An 18,391-nucleotide genomic window follows, 5' to 3' on the forward strand; every position below is an offset into this window, starting at 1 on the left:
TACCGTAGGCATTCATGTCCACGCACTCGTCAAGACCTTCCCTGCTGAAAGCTGTTAACGCCACCATAATGGCGCCACGAAAGCGGAAGACAGCATCGTGGAGCAGCGGTAGCTTCAATTGTTCGGCGCATCCCATTCGCCTAAAGTACAGAAATAATGAGAACCAGTGGGTCTCTCAGGCCCAATCAATGATGTTTCTTCTGATCTCAATGAGAATTCTTCTCGGGATGTTTCTTTCTACTTGCGCCAGCGTAATCACCTAGCCTTCGAATTTTTTTTTTTTTTTTTTTCTGTGAGCGCTGTTCCGGTGTGCGCTATCTACACCAAGTCCGACTAAAGAAATGTACGCTACTGAATAATTTCTGTAAGATGTGTTGCGTAGCTTTTAGTAATTTCAAAATAGACGTCTTTTTATTATGCAGAACCGCAACATACAGTGTGATTCTAATTAAAGTTCCAGTCTGATAACGCCTTAAAAAGGAACCATTGCTCAGAATGAAGTCAAATCTGAACGTAATATTATCGAAGGAGGGAGGAAGGTTACGCAAACAAAAAAAAAAAAAAAAAAAAAAAGTAACGAAAATTTTGACAATAGATGGCACTGTAAGCGGTAGAGTACGCAAAATAAAAGACATAGGGTACACGGATGTTGCTCATTCTGAATCTGATAAGGGGGCCATCAGTTAATCACAGGTTTTGAAGAGTCTAAGATACGTTGTAGAGGAACCCATCCTGGATAAGTGGCTAGCCGTTTTTCATGCGACGGCCCCTATTTTCCGAGAAATCGATGTTGAAATTTCATGCGTACCTCCCATATCCACTATCTAAGTCATGTGCCGAGCAAATAAGCGTAGCACAGTGGCCAAGTTTCACTACTATCACGCTGGTGGCGGTACGTGTTTAATTTCTGGACCGTGTACTTTTTTTCGATCGTTTGTATCTTTCACAATCCATAGCTTCCCACTCATTAAAATGGATTCTTCTTCGTTTAACATCCGTTATCTAGCATTCTACATCTGCATCTACATCTATACTCCGCAAGCCACCCTGCGATGTGTGGCGGAGGGTACTTCTGTATCACTGTCGCTCTCCTCCCCCCTCCACTCCCCAGCCTTTTCTGTCACAGTCGCGAATAGTTCATCGAAAGAACGAATATATTCGTGGTATTTTCGTGAAATGTACATGGGAGGAAGAAAAATACATGTTAACTCTTCTAGGAATGTACGCTCTCAGAACTTTAACAATAGATCACACCGTGATGCAGAATAGTGTTATTTCTTCGTGTTACAATCGAGAGCTTAGTCTATTAAATCAACCACAAACGATGATTCGACTTTCGCCCAACAGATCTTGTTGTACGACTACTGTGTATCGCATCTCCAATTTCAATTGTATTAGCGCATATGTTGCTCGGAAGTGCATTTGTAAGATGGTTCAAAACACCCGTACGGCTAGCCAGCGTGGAAATGAATGCCTTAGCCGCTACGCTACGCTCGTTTCGAAACATGACTAACGTTACGGGCATAGAAGGTACACATAAGAGTTCGAGAGCGATTTTCTCGGAAACTAGGAGCCGTTGCATGAAAAGCCGCGAGTCAGGTATCAGCAGAAGTTCTTCTACAAAACCCGTAGTTAACAGCTCTGGTGGTCCCCTTGTGAGACGCTCGGCGTGACTCTCTCCTCAACACAGGATCGCGCGCTGCGGGGAAAGCTCTTTTACGAGAACGGTGACGTTGCGCCAGTAGCTCTGCAGAAGTGCCGGACATTCAAGAGCATGAGAAAAAGGTGTTGGTCCGATGTCTGCCAAGAGTCTGGAGAAAATGATTACGAAAATTGGAAAGACAATTCCGTTCGAAGTGTAATGTACAGTTAGCCTCAGGACAATCAAAAGCCGACTTTTCTCATCCGCTGTGGTGCAACCTTGCCATGGTGGATGGACTTACCGAAGTAACAGTGACCCAGCTATTGAATCCTAACTTATGCGGTGACGCACGTTGCACAGCGCGGTTGGTATAGTGTGCAACTTACACCATAGCCGCCGTATTGCGATTCATCTGTTATTTGTAGGCGAACCCCCTTAGATTATGACGCTTACAGCGCCATCTAGAGGGAAATTTTCATTAATTTTTTGATTCCTTTATGTTTCCCACTCCTTCGCTAATATTCCGTCCAAATATGATGTAATTCCGAGCAGCTGTCCCTTTTTTTCCAACTACACTTTAATTATAATCACCCCGTATTTTACTTTTGTTCTTCTAGCAATAAAAGCTCAACTTTCTATGTACAAAGGCGTGCTGAAAAGTAATGCCCGGAATTTTTTATGGGAAAATCCGTAAGGGTTTTTAAATGAAACAAACGTTATTAACATTTTGCATCTTTATTCTTCATTTCTACATGTTTGCAGCCTGCTATCGGCAGAGGGCCGAATCGTAGCGTGTAATATGGTGGTGTGTAACGTAACTATATCGGAGCGTGAGAAACAGCGAGCTGTAATCGAGTTCCTAACCGCAGAAAACGTGCCACACGTGGAGCACCCTCTCCTCCAGCACGACAGTGACATACCGTACACGAGCGCTGGTACAGCTGCAACAATCCGACGACCTGAGTTCACAGTCATCGATCACACTCCACGCAGTCACTACTTGCCTCATCAGATTTTCATCCGCTTCCACAACTTAAAGAACACCGTGAAGGATAGTGATGAAGCGATGCATCCCGGTGGAGGTTCGAGTCATCCCTCGGGCTTGGGTGTGTGTGTTTGTCCTTAGGATAATTTAGGTTAAGTAGTGTGTAAGCGTAGGGACTGATGACCTTAGCAGTTAAGTCCCATAAGATTTCACACACATTTGAACATATGAAGCGTTGCAAGCAGAGGTGAGGTTGTGGCTCGGTCAACGATGTCAAACATTCTACAGTAACCATATCAGCAAGCAAGCCGGCCGCTGTGGCCGAGCGGTTCTAGGCGCTTCAGTCCGGAACCACGCAGCTGCTGCAGTCGCAGGTTCGAATCCTGTCTCGGGCATGGATGTGTGTAATGTCCTTAGGTTAGTTAGGTTTAAGTAGTTCTAAGTCTAGGGGATAGATGACCTCAGATGTTAAGTCCCATAGTGCTTAAAGGCATTTGAACCATATCAGCAAGCTGGTCTCTCGTAGGGGAAAAATGGGTTCGTCGCCAGGGTGGTTACGGTGAGAAATAAATATGCAGACATCAAGAATAAAAATGTAGAATGTGGGTACCGTTTGTTATTTTAAAAGCTTTAAGAGTTGTCACATAAAAATTCTGAGATATTACTCCTCAGCACTCCCTCATACACTAAAGAGCCAAAGAAACTGGTATACCTGCCTAATATGGTACAGGACCTCCGCGAGCACGCAGAAATGCCGCAACACGACTGGCATGGACTCGACTAATGTCTGAAGTACTGCTGGAGGGCACTGACACCATGAATCCACCAGGGTTCTCCATAAATCCGAGAGTACGACGGGTTGGACATCTCTTCGGAACAGCACGTTGCAAGGCATCCCACATATGCACAATAACGCTCATGTCTAGGAAGTTTGGTGGCCAGTGGAAGTATTTAAACTCAGAAGACTGTTCCTGGAGCCACTCTGTAGGAATTGTGGACGTGTGAGGTATCGCATTGTCCTGCTGGTCGGTATGCGCAATGGACACTCTGTAGCAATTCTTGTCGTGTGGGGTGTCGCCTTGTCCTGCTGGAATTGCCCAAGTCCGTCAGAATGCACAATGCACATGAATGCATGCAGGTAATTAGACACGATGCTGACGCACGTGTCACCTGTCAGAGTCGTATCTAGACATATCTTGAGTCCCGTATCACTCCAACTCCACACGCCTCACACCATTACAGAGCCGCCACGAGTTTGAACAGTCCCTTGCTGACATGCTAGGTCCATGGATTCATAAGGTTGTCTCCATACCCGTACACGTCTATCCACTCGTTGCTATTTGAAACGAGACTCGTCTGACCAGGTAACATGTTTTCAGTTATCAACAGTCCAATGTCGGTGTTGACGGGCCCAGGCGAGGCGTAAGCCTTTGTACCGTGCAGTCAAAACAAAAAATGGTTCAAATGGCACTGAGCACTATGGGACTTAACAGCTGAGGTCATCAGTCTCCTAGAACTTAGAACTACTTAAACCTAACCAACCTAAGGACATCACACACATCCATGCCCGAGGCAGAATTCGAACCTGCGACCGTAGCGGTCGCGCGGTTCCAGACTGTAGCGCCTAAAACCGCTCGGCCACCGCTGCCGGCAGTGCAGTCATCAAAGGTACACGAGTGGGCCTTCGGCTCCGAAAGCCCATATCAATTTGTTTCGTTGAATGGTTCGCACGCTGACACTTGATGGCCCACCATTTAAATCTGCAGCAATTTGCGGAAGGGTTGCACTACTGTCAACGATTCTCTTCGGTTGTTATTGGTCCCGTTTTCGCAGGATACTTTTCCGGCCGCAGCGATGTCGGAAATTTGATATTTTACCGGATTGCTGATATTGACGGTGCACTCGTGAAATGGTCGTACAGGAAAATCCCCACTTCATCGCTACCACGGAGATGCTGTGTCCCACCGCTCGTGTACCGACGATAACACCAAGTTCAAATTCACTTATATCTTGATAACCTGCCAATGTAGCTGCAGTACCCCACCTAACAACTGTGCCAGAGACTTGTTGTCTTATATACGCGTTGCCGACCGCAGCACCGTATTCTGGCTGTTTACATATCTCTGTGTTTGAATACGCAAGGCTGTACCAGTTTCTTTGGGGCTTCAGTGTATATCGTAATGCATTGGCTGCCACGAGGTCGCCACTGGCCACAGCAGAGCCTCATGACTGACGCCGTGTGCTCCTAGTGCCACAGGCTGCACTCTGTTTGCCGGCCGTTCTGACCGAGCAGTTCTAGGAGCTTCAGTCCGGGACCACGCTGCTGCTGCGGTCGCAGGTTCGACTCCTGCCTCGGGTATGGATGTGTGTGATGTCCTTAGGTTAGTTAGGTTTAAGTAGTTCTAAGTTCTAGGGGACTGATGACCTCAGATGTTAAGCCCCATAGTGCTCAGAGCCATTTGAACCAATTTTTTAGATTTCATTAAACCTTGTGATGTTGTTAAAAGAGGCACGCTTTTCTGCGTACCTCATTACAGCGTTTTCCGTAAATATGTAATATAAATCGTAAAAAGTATGTGTGGAGAGTCACACAAAGCTCTGTCTATTGCAGGCGAAAATAATTAAAAAAGAGAGAGCATCGATCTAGGTTCAGTAAAAGCGTCAATTTATCACAGTACTTTTTAATATCTACGTAAACGAAATCCTTTTGAAATCGATAAAAGAAATACCGTTTTCCTCTTTTAATCTTAAAAATCCAAATTATGTACTAACGATAGTATTTGGACATGACTAGGTGATTGCTGTCAACAGCGAGTATCATATAGTGGAGGCATTCTCGGCCGGTGTTTACTTCAGTTAAAGTTTGCGTGCTTTGAGGCCGTGGTCAACATACGAAAATATTCCGTGACGTTTGTACTTGGCGTTTTGCCTCCGAACACATCTCCCACAGTTGGAGATGAAATGCAACTGCAAAGAATCTGTGCTTCATACAAATTGCAAATATGTAGTTGATAACTCTCCAGTCCCCTGTTTTGCGTTTTGCGTTCACTGTCCATTCATCTTTGCTCACCTGCCCCCCCCCCCCCCCACTCATCAATTAAATCCTCAACTCAATCATTATTCCTTCGTTTTTAGCCGGCCGGAGTGGCCGTGCGGTTCTAGGCGCTATAGTCTGGAACGGAGCGACTGCTACGGTCGCAGGTTCGAATCCTGCCTCGGGCATGGATGTGTGTGATGTCCTTAGGTTAGTTAGGTTTAAGTAGTTCTAAGTTCTAGGCGACTGATGACCTCAGAAGTTAAGTCGCATTGTGCTCAAAGCCATTTTTGAACCTTCGTTTTAGACCAAAGAAAAAACTAGCGGCTAAGTTGGTAACACTACTCATACAAAAGAACCAAGAGGGATGTTCAGGTAGAAAGAAGCAAAGAAACAACAGGGGTACTTCATTGTGTTGTGTTTCATATCATGAAATGCATAGTTCTGCAAAGCAACGTGGGATAGGGAGGAGGAAAACAACAGCACAAGCGAAGGAAAATCCCAAAAACGTTCACGCAGACGTCGTTTCCTGATGTATGCGCAAATCGTACATGAAATACCGTAAGTAGAATAAACATCTTTCGTAACGACCTATTTCTCGATCTCAAAGCAAGGAAATTGTAAATATCTTTCATTACAGACCAATTATGTCTTAATTCAATAAAACAAGACAAACATGCTGACAAAAATAGGCACTATTTTGTAATTGCGAGTCACCTACAGTAACTGTAAAGTGACTATCGACAATACGGCCACACAAATACGGAACTTAGGATACACCATATGACAAGAAGACGAAATTTGACTCAATGAATGGCACTAGAAGACGAATCTTACGAAGGGAGGTAAGGAAAGAGACACATCTGAAATTTTTCAAAACACTGTCACTCCTGTTTGTAATATATGAAAGTGAAACATAGTCGACAAGAAAAAAAGGCTGCACTAACAATTGCCGGCCGCGGTGGTCTCGTGGTTCTAGGCGCTCAGTCCGGAACCGCGCGACTGCTACGGTCGCAGGTTCGAATCCTGCAGCCGGCCGCGGTGGTCTAGCGGTTCTAGGCGCTCAGTCCGGAACCGCGCGACTGCTACGGTCGCAGGTTCGAATCCTGCCTCGGGCATGGATGTGTGTGATGTCCTTAGGTTAGTTAGGTTTAAGTAGTTCTAAGTTCTAGGCGACTGATGACCTCAGAAGTTAAGTCGCATTGTGCTCAAAGCCATTTTTGAACCTTCGTTTTAGACCAAAGAAAAAACTAGCGGCTAAGTTGGTAACACTACTCATACAAAAGAACCAAGAGGGATGTTCAGGTAGAAAGAAGCAAAGAAACAACAGGGGTACTTCATTGTGTTGTGTTTCATATCATGAAATGCATAGTTCTGCAAAGCAACGTGGGATAGGGAGGAGGAAAACAACAGCACAAGCGAAGGAAAATCCCAAAAACGTTCACGCAGACGTCGTTTCCTGATGTATGCGCAAATCGTACATGAAATACCGTAAGTAGAATAAACATCTTTCGTAACGACCTATTTCTCGATCTCAAAGCAAGGAAATTGTAAATATCTTTCATTACAGACCAATTATGTCTTAATTCAATAAAACAAGACAAACATGCTGACAAAAATAGGCACTATTTTGTAATTGCGAGTCACCTACAGTAACTGTAAAGTGACTATCGACAATACGGCCACACAAATACGGAACTTAGGATACACCATATGACAAGAAGACGAAATTTGACTCAATGAATGGCACTAGAAGACGAATCTTACGAAGGGAGGTAAGGAAAGAGACACATCTGAAATTTTTCAAAACACTGTCACTCCTGTTTGTAATATATGAAAGTGAAACATAGTCGACAAGAAAAAAAGGCTGCACTAACAATTGCCGGCCGCGGTGGTCTCGTGGTTCTAGGCGCTCAGTCCGGAACCGCGCGACTGCTACGGTCGCAGGTTCGAATCCTGCAGCCGGCCGCGGTGGTCTAGCGGTTCTAGGCGCTCAGTCCGGAACCGCGCGACTGCTACGGTCGCAGGTTCGAATCCTGCAGCCGGCCGCGGTGGTCTAGCGGTTCTAGGCGCTCAGTCCGGAACCGCGCGACTGCTACGGTCGCAGGTTCGAATCCTACCTCGGGCATGGATGTGTGTGATGTCCTTAGGTTAGTTAGGTTTAAGTAGTTCTAAGTTCTAGGGGACTGATGACCTCAGATGTTAAGTCCCATAGTGCTCAGAGCCGTTTTTGCACTAACAATCGAGAGCCAGGAAAAGAGGTTTCTGAGACTTGTAGTAGAATACATAAGACATCCATTCAATCGAAATACAGAAAAAAGAGACGAAATAGTATTACTGGCACTAAACGTAAAAAAAGTTGGCCAGGTGGGAGTAGAACTCAAGCACTGAAGGTTCCGTACAAACTTAACTATGTATTTAGACAGCTCATCTATTCCGAGAAATGAATATCTCGACCATTTGTGCCTATTATCTACTTTGATGCTGGGAAGGTATCGATCCCAGAGATTCCAACATTTTCGAGGACGTTTTAATCTCGTAATACAAATGTGGCATAAAGTCATATAGGAGGCGGGTGACCATTACTGTAATAATCAGTTATTCTCCATTCATTTTTTTTCGTTTGATGTAATTACAGATTAAGAATTTTCGCATGTTCTTCCCCTTGCCAAATTTTATTATTCTATGTCAACCGGAAGTACCATTCAGATTTTGATGAGTAAGTTAGCGAGTATCAAAATATGTGACATAAATGGCCGTATATATGCTGATTGCATTGACTTAGAGCCTTCAATCTTTTACACCGCCAAGTGGTCATAGACCTTAGTATGTGACATAAATTTCAGCGTGATACGCGTACCGCTTCCTGAGGAAATGAGTTTTTAACAGCCAGACAGACAGACGGACGGAAAACGAAGTTATCCTAGAAGAGTTCTGTTTTTACCGATAGAGGGACCCTAAAAATAGGAGAAATTGGAAAGAGCGTGTCAGCAGGATAGAGGGTGACAGGCAATCAAAGATACTAATACAAATCAGCAGGGTGAGGAGAAACAGGGAGATCCATAACCAAGGGCTACAAGTAGATTTGGTTCAATTGGCTCTGAGCACTATGGGACTTAATTTCTGTGGTCATCAGTCTCCTAGAACTTAGAACTACTTAAACCTAACTAACCTAAGGACATCACACACATCGATCCCCGAGGCAAGATTCGAACCTGCGACCGCAGCTGTCGCGCGGTTCCAGACTGTCACGCCTAGAACCTCTAGGCCACTCCGGCGGCGCTATAAGTAGACGTAACAGGAAAACCATAACACGTCCAGAGGAGAAGAAGAGGAAGAAGACAAAGAAGATGTTATTTATGATGAAATCGACCAGTAATTTTCAATCATTCATTAAAGCACACCGAATAAGGAAAATATTTTCTTTGCTACGACGTCGTTGAGGTTGTAACGAAAGAAGAGACGGCTTGAGAGATGTTCCTGCATATTTGGTGAGGGTGAGGAGCACCCGGGACGGAGCGTTCGCCCTTGACACAAAGCGCGCGCCACTCACCTCAAAACGTAGCACCCTCCGGGGACTGTCGGTCACACTGCGACCTGGCGTTGCGCAACGCTCAAGCCCATCGCAGGCTCGGCTCGCAGGCGGGCGTACCAGGATGCGCTTGCCCGCAATGGCACGACCGGAGCTCGTGGTACCAGCTTGTAATACAATTCACAACTCGTGGGCTGCTCGCCGAGGCGCAGTATTCTTATCACACGGTCCCACGTCCGCAGTTACGCGACCTCTGGTACACACAGTGTTTCTGTAATGTGCTGCGAAATATATAATCATCATAGGTGGTGGAACGCAAAGTGTGATGAAGCCATTGAGAGAAGAAAGCAAGCATGGGACAAGTTCAGTAGCTACAGAAATTCAGAAACATGGAAAGAATTTCACGAAGTTCAGAAACTAGCATCGAAGGAAATCAGAAGGGAAAAACGAGCATATGACAATAACAGACTAAAAGAAATTGAGGAAGATTTCAAAAGAAATAACACAAGAATTTTTTACAGAACTTTCAAAGAAAATATTAAGGGCTATCAACCCCCTAGCCTCTGCTTCCGAAGAACAGATGGATCCCTGGAAACAAACACAAAAGAAAACTGTAAAATTCTCAAACATTACTTTGATAAACTTCTTAATTGCAAAAAACCTACAGGAAAATTAACATTCCAAAAGACCACATCTAATGCCGATTCTGATCCACCCACAATAGAAGAGATAGAGGAAATCATAAAACAAATGAAAAATAACAGAGCTGCCGGAGAAGATGGTATTATCGCCGAGATCTGGAAACTCCAAGATGAAAACATCACCAAAAAAATCCATAAGATTATCTCCGAAATTTGGATCACAGAGAAAGTGCCAGAGGAATGGAAATGTGCATTGATCCATCCGTTACATAAAAAGGGTGATAAGTCAGATCCAAACAATTACAGAGGCATTTCGCTAGTACCAGTTACATACAAAATTTTCTCTAAGGTGCTATTAAACAGACTAGAACCACAAGCAGATCTGCAAATTGGGGAATACCAGGCAGGCTTCAGAAAAGGGAGATCATGCATCGAACAGATCTGGAACTTGAGAACACTTTTGAAAGTCAGACAGGCAAGAAACACTGTAGTTACCTTTGTGGACTTTAAAAAAGCATATGATTCCATAGACAGACAGACACTCTTTGACGTACTGGAAGAATATGGTATCGACAGAAAAACCAGGGCACTTATACAACAGACGCTTACAGACACTACCTCCAAGATTAAGTTCATGGGAGAAATTTCGGAACCCTTCCACATACACACAGGTGTCCGACAAGGAGACGGGCTCTCACCAATCCTGTTCAACATGGTGTTAGACAAAATTATCAAGCAGTGGGAGGAACAAGTTAAAGGAATACAGCTGGGAAGAACACGTGAAACCAAAACAATCATAAAATGTCTGGCATTTGCAGATGATATAGCCATACTCAGCAATAATACACAGGAGGCAAAGGAAGCACTGGAATGCTTGCTTGAAATAGCTGCCAAAACAGGTCTGCAGGTATCTTACGAGAAGACACAATATATGGAACGACAGACCAACAATGTACACACCATGCATACGGTATATGGATCCGTAGAAAGAGTCGAAAAATTTAAGTATTTAGGGGAGTACATACAAATGGGAGGTTCAAACAAGGCGGCTAACATGGAACGAACGAAGAAACTCCAGAAGGCATACAAACTCACATGGTCACATTATAATAAGAAAAGCATATCGAGGCAGGCCAAACTTAGGCACTACAAAACAGTTGTATTACCAGAAGCATTGTACGCGTCAGAAACAACCACAATTGGAGCATCAGGCATCATAGACACAGAAAAAATAGAACGCAAAATTCTCAGAAAAATATTTGGACCAATTCACAGAGATGGCATATGGATGAAGCGACCTACCAAAGAGCTGTACCAGCACACTGACAGACTAACAGACGCGATCAGAAAACGCAGATTAACTTTCTATGGGCACATACAGAGAATGGACAACAACCGACTTACAAAGAAAATTTTTGATGTAGTAAACAGCTCAAGCAAGAAAACAAATTGGTATCATGAAATAGACGAAGACTTAAGGCAGATAGGGATCACCAGGCAAATGATAGGAGACAGGAAATACTTCAGAAACAAAGTTAGGAGTGCAAAATTTATTGTAAAGGAGAGAAAGAAGAAAGGAACATTATGGACAAAGCAAAGGAAACAGGAGCACAGCCAAAGGATGAAGAGATTTTGGGAAGAGAAGAGGAAGAAAGGAAAGAAGTGAAAATTGTGTCATCATGTGATTTTCGAGTTCAAACACTGTCCATAAGGGCAACAATGAAATGAATGAATGAATGAATCATCAGGTTTGGACCGATGCAGTGTTAGACTGCTCATCATCAGAGTTGGCGGAGGTGTAGTCATCTGCTAGTAATTACCAAACTTAACTTGGAGTTAGGCAGCTAGTCACCTACTTATAGGCTCTAGACGATAACTGTTACAACATATCAAAGAGGGGCAGGTAAAGTCGAGACGAAATTGGCCTACAAATACAAAGTAAGCTACAGAAAATCAAAATGGTTCAAATGGTTCTGAGCACTATGGGACTCAACATCTGAGGTCATCAGTCCCCTAGAACTTAGAACTACTTAGACCTAACTAACCTAAGGACATCACACACATCCATGCCCGAGGCAGGATTCGAACCTGCGACCGTAGCGGTCGCGCGGTTCCAGACTGAAGCGCCTAGAACCGCTCGGCTAGCACGGCCGGCGTAAGCTACAGAATATGACGCCACGCGAGATTTTTGTTCGAATCGTCCTTTAATTTTAAATATCAGTTGCTCTTGCATTTACATCCAGATCTACATTTACCTGAGGAGTCTGCAACTCATGGTTAAGTGACTGGCAGAGGATTCATCGAAACCACTTTCAACCTACTCGTATTTCTCTGCCGTTCCACTCTTCACCATCGCGCGGGAAAAACGAACAGTTACATCTTTCTGATTCTCGTACTTCATTATTATGATTATTTCTCCCTATGTTGGTAGGCACAAAAGATATTTTCAAACTGCGAGGAGAAATTTGGTGGTTGAAATTTCACGAGAAGATCCTGACGAAAAAAAACGCCTTTGTTTTAATGATTGGCACCCCAATTCGCGTGTCATATCCGTCGCGCTCTATCCCCTATTTCGCGATAATTGAAAACGATCTTTTTCGATGTATCCGTCAATCCTATCTCGTGGGGATCCCACACCGCACAGCAGTACTCCAGAAGAGTGCGGACAAGCGTACTGTAAGCCGTCTCTTTAGTAGACCTGTTGCGTTTTCTAAGTGTCCTGTCAATAAATCGCAGTCTTCAGTTTGCTTTCGCCACAACATAGTATATGTGTCTGTTTTACTCAGTCACTTTCCGTCAATTACTACGAACTGTGACCTTTCTGACAGAAAATACGAATCCAGTCGCACAAGTGAGACGGCACTCTAAAGGCATGCAGTTTGATTAGATGTCACTTCTGAGGAACGGTGTCAAAAGACTGCTGGAAATTAAAAAATATGGACTCAATTTGACAAACGCTGTCGATGCATTCACTACCTCGCGAGAATAAAGAGCTAGTTATGTTTTACATGAACGGTGGTTTCTGAATCCTTGTTGGCTGTTTGTCAATAAATCGTTTTTTTTTTTTAGATAACTCATAATGTTAGAACACCGTATATGTCCCAAAGTCCTGCTGCAAAACGACGTTAGCAATTTGGGACTGTAAATTCAGCGGATTACTCATATTCCTTTCTTGGGTATTGGCGTAACTCGAGTAGTTTCCCAGTCTTTAGGTACAGAATGTAAAATTGATTTTTGTGTGCCTTTTTCTACAAAATATTCTGAAATTTAACAGCGCAAAATTGACAGTTAAATCGTTTTGTTTGTCTGGCCCTCTTACTCGAAAGTGCTTTGCCTGTAAAAGATGAATTTAATTGTACAGATAAACGTAATTAGTTTATGCATTTAAGGTTAATTCCCGACTTGTGACCCATATCAAAATGTACTTCTCGACTTCCCCTACACCACTGTGGTGCACTGTAAACAGATGTCGCTTCCACCATCTCTTTCACACTACTGTAAATGTCATTTTGTCGTTAACACAGAACCACTTGTGTAATGCTATTTTAATTCTGAAAGAGGAGCCTGCTACAAATTTGCTTTAAATCGTTATGTATAGACAGAGCATGAGTGAGTTTGGTTGTGACAACCCTTCTTGAGGCAGCCAAGCCTGAAATAAGATTTCAATGTAAAGATGGATTTTTCACTTTTGAAACTTGTTACTGCTTGTCCGTAATACGGACTTACGACAAAATTTGTGACTGATCCGACTGCCATTTTTAGGGAAAAAAAATATACTTCAGTGTTTATTTAATGCAGTTTATCATATACCTGCGTCCATGTGTCATTGGCTTTTTCAAACAACTCACGACAAATAATGCTTTGTAGTAAAGTGCAGCGCTTGCGACGAACGACAAACGTAAATAGTTGGCCAATATCATTCCGATAAATTCTGTCTTTGGCGTCCACAGTTATGTACTTTCTCTCTGTTTGTCTACCTACCATTCACACTCATAGATCGTCCTATTACTAGACAACATAATCAACACTGTAGTATCTATCTGAAATAAAATTATTTCTAGGGACTCTGAAAGTTGCAGCTGTAAGTTTGTTATTGTTTTGGGACCATATGCAAATGTGTCTACACTGTGAAAAGTGACAGTACAAAGTGTTTGAACAATACAATACGAGGAAACTTGTCTAGATAGCATACAAAGATCGGCTGAAGTATCATTTTAAAGTAACAGACGATTATTTTTGCATACAAGAGTTATTGCGTCAGTGTTGATTACCACTGTCATATGCCACAAAGCCAAACTGCCTTTCCGAAACGTCTCACACTGCGATCTTAAGTGGCAAGAAACCCTTGAAGATTTTATTGCGGTTTATAGTATTTTTTTTTTTTTTTTTTTTTTTTGCTAATACATCAGATATGATTACTGAATTTGTGGCACTGATTCGATTTTCACCTCAGCTGAGGAGGAATAATAGAAGCCTCATAAAAGAAAAGAATTTAATGTGAAAAATCGTCATCGTTCTGTTTCATGTAAGTACTATATGTCTCATGTGGTGCTGTGCCCCGTTGCTTTCTATGTGTGCCCATACTTCTATGCCTTCTTTCAGTTTCCAGTGGCGGTCATTCTTCGTTGTTTCGAATTTTGTTACGTTTCGCGGTGAAAGACAAAATAGTTTTAGTTTTGATACATCGCCATTGGGTATCCATGCTGCCAGTCAATACCCATTGCATGTTCCCATTTTCTTCAAATTATTACTGAACTGATACTTCTGTCTGTTTGGAGGTGCAGGGTATGAGCTCGGTTTGAGAAGATATTTTGTTTTATAGAGAGGGGGGAGAGAGTCATTTATCCTCCACCGCCTGATACCGGATATACATACGCGTAATGTCTTTGTCATGACTGAGTTCTTTTTGCAGATCCAGTGTGACTAATATAACCTTCCAGTAAAGCTGTTCGCTTGAAGTGGCAGGTTTCCTGTATAAAAAGTTCTGCAGGTAGTTGGGCCAAAGCGACTGTTTCGGAAAAGTGTGTTTAGCTTTCAAGTGGCATATCAACTGGTTACAAAATCTAAATCAATAATTATTTTCCAGCTTTCCATGTTAAAATGTCGCTGTCGCCCTACCTGCCTCAGCAAAACACATATATTATTTTGAATATACTAAAATAAGCCTCACCAAATCCAAAACACAGGTTTTATGTTGCGCTATTGCTAAGGCATTTCCATGCAGTCCCTCGTCTATTTTAACATTTGACTGCCTACTACTAAGAATATTTTCCTACTTTTTAAATTTACATAGCTCCAACTACAATATATCATATGGTATTAGCACGAAATCGGAAGTTCTGGCATTAAAAATTCATTGAATAGCTTTTTAAGTGTGCATTGTGCTAATTATCTGGGTTCCGTGCCTCAATCGATAAGATAGGAACCCTTATAGAATAGCTTTGTTGTCCGTCTATCTGTGTGTCTGTCCGTCCGACTGTTAAAAACCTTATTTCTCAGGAACGGGTAGACGTATCAGGTTGACACTCGTGTCACATACTGCGGTCTACGTTTCCTTGGCGGTGTACAAAATTGAAGCTTCTAAGTCAACGCAACCAAAAGATACGAGCATACACGTAACATATTTTGATATTCGAAAACCTACTCATCACGATCTATAGCGTACTTCCCATTGACCTATAACCATGAAGTTCGGCAAGAAGCAGAGTTTCACAGTACAACTAAAAGAAAAAGAAAAAGCGCAGAAAATAGTTAACATGTAACAACTGTATCACGCATAAACATTTTTCTTCTGTCATTTGTTATCCGGCTCCAAACATAAAATTAAAACATTCCCCGGACCAATATCTTGCCAGTATCAGCGTCGACAGCAGGCAAAAATCGACGTGATTCTCAACTGCCGGGAGGGATGAACTGTCTATACACATAATTAAGTTTGTGCCGCACCCTCAGAACGCGAGTCCTATTGGCATCTGACAATTTTTTTTTCCCTCCTATTCATGGATTGGCGACTATCGAGATGGCATTTGGCCAGAACAAGTTGCAGGCCTTTTCATCGTCTCGTGACGAATTGTGAACCGTGCGCAGCACTGCATCGCCGTGGCTTAGTCATCGTCCGCGTTACGTAGCGCCGAAAAGCGCCAGGGGGCCGCTTGCCACCAACATTCTTCATGCGTCTCCTTTCAGACCCCATCATTCATTGCGCTGATATCATTATCTTCTATTACTTTGCCCTGACATTTTAAGAAAGTCAGATCTCCATACTCTTTTAATATTACCGTAACTTAGTATTATTATCAGGATCTGGTGAGGACCTGGGGAGCCGTATAACTTCGTTCAAAAAGACAGGTGTGCAGCTGGGACGTCTCTGAAAAATAGACTCCACGATCCCATTCAGGCTACTGTCATAATTCACAATGTTCCAGAAAGTGACGCATTAGATCTTCATCGGTATCGCGTGGTATGTTGCAGATTTTAAAACTGCATTATTATAGAAACATTTTAGTACGGTACTGACGTTTACTCTTCCCCAATATGTGTTGTAAGCAAAATGAGCCACGGTATAATAAATACTAAATAATTATGTGTTCTGTGTGTGGGCCTCCATTTAATGTAGAACGTAAAGCTGATAAAATTAACATTCGATGTGAAACAGTTAATAGTGACAATAGTCGTTGCTCGAGTTGTCCAATTTGGAAAGACTCGTGCGCAACACAGATGCATGTACAGGTGACAATACGCTAGCGAGCGAGAGCTGCGCCGATAGAATAAAGAGGAACAAAGAAGATAAACAGCTACAAGTGTCCAGACGCTTTCGTAATCATACACAGGTAACGAACCATACCCGTACCACCCACCGAACTTTGAATCGTGGAAAGTAATTACGCGAATTCTGCTTGAAATGGGGAGGTACATCATTCTGCGTGTTCATGGCGCATTATAAACCGCGTGGTGAAATAATTAAGGCGAAGTTATCTTGCAAGCGGTCACATCATTACAGTGCGATAACGGAAACGAACAAAATTGACTCCCAAACTTTCGCGGTCATAGACTCAATAAAGAGAATAACTCGTCATTTTATTCCATAACGGCAGGAGAACACAGCATGCATTTCTTATTACGACACTGTAAGCACACCCAGTTTCGTGGAATGTACGATTTATTTTAGCTTTGATCCTATCACCATCTTCAAACGGCGACATATACTTCTTGTATAATCTACCTGTGATTTCGGCTCTGTTATGAACACCGCAACTGAGTAGTATAGCTCACTCAATGTGTATTTGTGTTAACGCATATGAATCCTCGTTTTTCCATAACACGGATGGAGCAATACGTACTCTGCGCGATAAATGGTTGGCATTGTCGAAGATGACACGAAATTACTCACGGCTAAATGTATCGTCCATTCATCGCAGTTGTGCCTGGATGCAGTGCGGCTTTTTTCTCCATCGTGATAAAAAAAAATCACTAGCAGCTGACCACACGATTGCGCACTGCAGATCTTCACATGTAGGAACCCACTGTTTCCATTTGAAAGGGAGATTGCAGAAAACGCCGTGGAAGGGTTAAAAAATCCCGTCTATAACGTACATACCGGTACCTATATTCTTTTATAGACAATAGGGTTTTCCAAATAACGGTCCAAAAGAGAGGAAATTAAGTTTAGTGGGAGTAATTCGTCATTAACTCGATTTGCACAAACTGAAGCCTACGAAACACGGGACGCACTGGCGTAGGGTACATCGTCCTCCCACGAGCGAATTAGACAAAGGTGGCGGAGCTGGAACACCGCAGCTAACGATACTTGGCCATCACACTTGAGCGGTGTCCTCGGCGGCCGATCAGCAGAGGGCACACGGGAGGTCAGCCGACCGCCAGCTGGCGCCCGCACGGTGGCAGGCAGCGGGTGCCCCGGCGGCGTCTTACCTCAGGGTGGCTGCAGCTCGTGGAGGCCGCGTGCAGGAGCGCCGTCTGCAAGCACCTGTTGCACTGCACCGCGTCCACGGCAGGCGACACGCACTCGCGACAACAGAACCGGCTGCGGCGGCGCGCGCGGGCAGACTGCCCGCGGAGAGGCAGAGGCGCGTGCTCGCAGACGGGCCCAGGTTGCCAGGTCGCACCTGGTTGCCCGGCAACGCCGCCAGCCGCGCCTTCCGCGGCTCGCGTAACCTCGCACCGCCACCAGCCCAGACCCCCACACCCGGAGGCCACCTAAGTGGTCACCCACCGCAACCGCACTCCGATGTTACGCTGCCCTGTCGTATCAGGCACCTTCTCTTCACGGTCAAGGTAGATGCCAAGCAATCGGTGAAACGTCACATGACAGTCTGAGTGCTCAAGGGTCCGTACTGGGTCCAATGCTTCACAGATACGCTTCTGGCCATTAAAATTGCTACACCACGAAGATGACGTGCTACAGACGCAAATGATTAGCTTTTCACAACATTCACACAAGGCTGGCGCCGGTGGCGACAGCTACAACGTCCTGACATGAGGAAAGTTTCCAATCGATTTCTCATACACAAACAGCAGTTGACCGGCGTTGCTTGGTGAA

At 43.8% G+C, this 18,391-nt stretch overlaps 1 protein-coding gene across 1 annotated transcript in view; it reads right to left on the reverse strand.

Moving 5' to 3' along the window:
- LOC126457445 (unconventional myosin-XV) overlaps positions 1 to 17,876 on the reverse strand; it is a 945,978-nt gene extending 928,102 nt beyond the window's left edge. Inside the window, exon 1 of the mRNA XM_050093727.1 lies at positions 17,764 to 17,876. The gene's annotated coding sequence lies outside the window, so the exon portion shown is untranslated. The remainder of the gene's footprint in view (positions 1 to 17,763) is intronic.
- Between the last annotated feature and the right edge of the window lie 515 nt (positions 17,877 to 18,391).

Source organism: Schistocerca serialis, chromosome 2, assembly GCF_023864345.2.
Source record: "Schistocerca serialis cubense isolate TAMUIC-IGC-003099 chromosome 2, iqSchSeri2.2, whole genome shotgun sequence".
NCBI lineage: Eukaryota > Metazoa > Arthropoda > Insecta > Orthoptera > Acrididae > Schistocerca > Schistocerca serialis.